General features: G+C 40.6%; 1 protein-coding gene across 1 annotated transcript in view; it reads left to right on the forward strand.

Annotated features, from left to right (window-relative positions):
- The window catches only part of LOC102215442 (CD276 antigen-like), a 7899-nt gene extending 7663 nt beyond the window's left edge, over positions 1 to 236 (forward strand). Inside the window, exon 7 of the transcript XR_001290210.1 lies at positions 215 to 236. The gene's annotated coding sequence lies outside the window, so the exon portion shown is untranslated. The remainder of the gene's footprint in view (positions 1 to 214) is intronic.
- Positions 237 to 2555: the final 2319 nt, after the last annotated feature.

Here is a 2555-nt window from a genome sequence, read left to right on the forward strand (position 1 = left end):
GTCTGAGGGTGTTGTCTCCATCCTGCAGAGATGCAGGATCAGACCTCATTAATGCTGCATCATCACCATCATCTTCATTATCAGGGTTGCTGGGAAGATTATATATAGATCATATGCAACAGTTGTGATTAATAATACAAATTTAAGATGAGACCTGGGATATTCAGCTTGTTTGTCTCTCTGTCACACACACACACACACACACTTTGCTTAGGCTGCTGCCCCCGCGACCCGACCCCGGACAAAGCGGATGACGATGGATGGATGGATGGATGGATGTCTCTCTGTCTTTTCCTACAGTTTGGCTGTAGCTGCAATTTGGAAGCTGTAGTGGTGAAGTAACTAAGTACATTTACTATCATGTTTGAATGCTCTTCTAAGTTAGCTTACTGTTAGGGTCATATAATGAAATTAATTAAAGGAAACGTCAGTAAAGTCAGCTGGGTTATGATCTGGTGACTGTGAAGACCATAACATATGAGTCACATCATTTTCATCCTCATTAGAGCGACGAGTGAGCCCTGCTGAGCTGTACATGCCCACATCTGTACACATCTGTCCAAATCCTCTAAAACCCCATCAGAACAGAAACATTTTGCTCTGAATATTTTTTATCTGTCTTTCCTAAACATCTATGTTTAAAGAATAACTTTATTCATCTTTACAGGAGTTTGACCATCAGTGAGAACAATTTTGATCCAAACCATGGCAGCAAAACGCCACCACATCCATTCAGTTTTTATTTCAGTTCTAGCTTTAAGATTTGCCATGTGAAGCAACTATAAACACTTTTGCCTTTAAAAAATACATTATAAGAATTGCTCTGGAGCATTAAACCACCTGGACTCACACAAATAAAAAAGCTGCGATCACAATATTATGATATCAACTGATCCTTTCAGTCCTGTAAGCTGTGAGATTTGGCCTCCATGGATCAGACTTGTTTGTTCACCAAATCACACAGATGTTACATGCAAAAGTAACATCCACATTGATGGCAGGACTTAAAGTTTCCTACCAGGACATTGCTCAAAGCACCACACACTGCCTCCTCCAAGTCACCTTTCATCCCATAGTGCATCCTGGTGCCAGGTGTTTTCCAGGTAAGCGATGAACCAAACCCCGTCGTCCACATGATGTTAAAGAACATGTGATTGATCAGACCAGACCAATTTCCTCCATTGCTTCATGGTCCACTTCTGATGCTCACGTGGCCATTGTTGGTGCTTTCAGTGGTGAGCAGGGGTCAGCATGGGCACCCTGACTGTCTGCCCCATACACAATATACTGCGATGCACTGTCTATCAGAACCAGCATGAAACCTTATGGCAGTTTGAGCTACAGTAGTTTGTCTGTTGCATCGGACCACACGGAATGACGATCACTCAAATCATTAAACTGTTTCTTGCTTCTAACATCAACTTTGAGGACAAAGACGAGATGATCAGTGCTGTTCACGTCAGCTGTCAGTGGACAGACTGTTATACCTGATCAGTGTGAATCAGTCATTAAAGGTATGATCCCTGTACATCAGAAACCGTTATTGTAACGCCTCTTCATAAATGAGGAAGTAATTCCAGACCCATCAGTATACCACCCACTCTTTCAGGACAGGTAGGAAAGGTTACAGCTGAACGGCTGATGAAATGCTGAGATGGCAAAAGTACAGATATTCTGTACTTAAATAGAAGTACAGATACTTGTGTTAAAAACTATTCCAGTAAAAGTTGAAGTACCAGCTCTGAAATGTACTCAAAGTAAGAAAGTAAAAAGTATCTCCTTTGACTACTGCCAGCTATTTCTGTGAGCTATTATCAATTCCTTCTTAAAATGTAATTAGTACTGTGCAACAGGAGAGCAATTTTGTTGTATTATCATTCATAAAATAACAATAATAATCTTCCAAAAAGCTTTTTTGTATGAATAAACGTGACATAACTTCAGGTTTGAGGCTCCTAAACATGAAAAAGACGTTTAAGAAGAACAAATCTGTCAACAGCATCAAATCTTAGTGGTAAATGGGCTCATGTGGGCACGACTGACCACACTTGGTCAGCACTTTTTTTGAACACACTCACACACTCATGCAGCCTTATATGATATCCGAGAAGCACTTTGATTATATGGCACATACGAACGATAAATCAGACCCTGTTTCCTGGTACTTTGTTCTGGTCAAAGTACTCGACTCAGTTTAAACACAACTGCTGCCAACAGCTGAAGATCTGTTTGCCTTTGTTTTTGTTATTTTCACCCTGATGCTGGCATGTAGTAGAGATGAGTGAGTTTCATGACACCAACCTTCAGTCCACAACTGTCACTGGAAACTTCTACGCCTACAGATTCTTTATGAAGTCAAGATAACATGCTGTACAAAGGCCGACGTACAAGGCTGTTATTCCACAGGCTGTGATATCTGGGAAATCAGGGCTTCTGTACACAGTCAGCTTGTTGTGAAATCTATTTTCCTCACAGGTGTGTCATTCAGAGGAAAAGTGGGAGTGCCGGGATTTTCTGAAATCTGTAAAAATAACAATAATAAAAAGATAAAAAGA

The sequence above is a fragment of the Pundamilia nyererei genome, unplaced genomic scaffold (assembly GCF_000239375.1).
Source record: "Pundamilia nyererei isolate P.nyererei 1_Seehausen unplaced genomic scaffold, PunNye1.0 scaffold01497, whole genome shotgun sequence".
NCBI lineage: Eukaryota > Metazoa > Chordata > Actinopteri > Cichliformes > Cichlidae > Pundamilia > Pundamilia nyererei.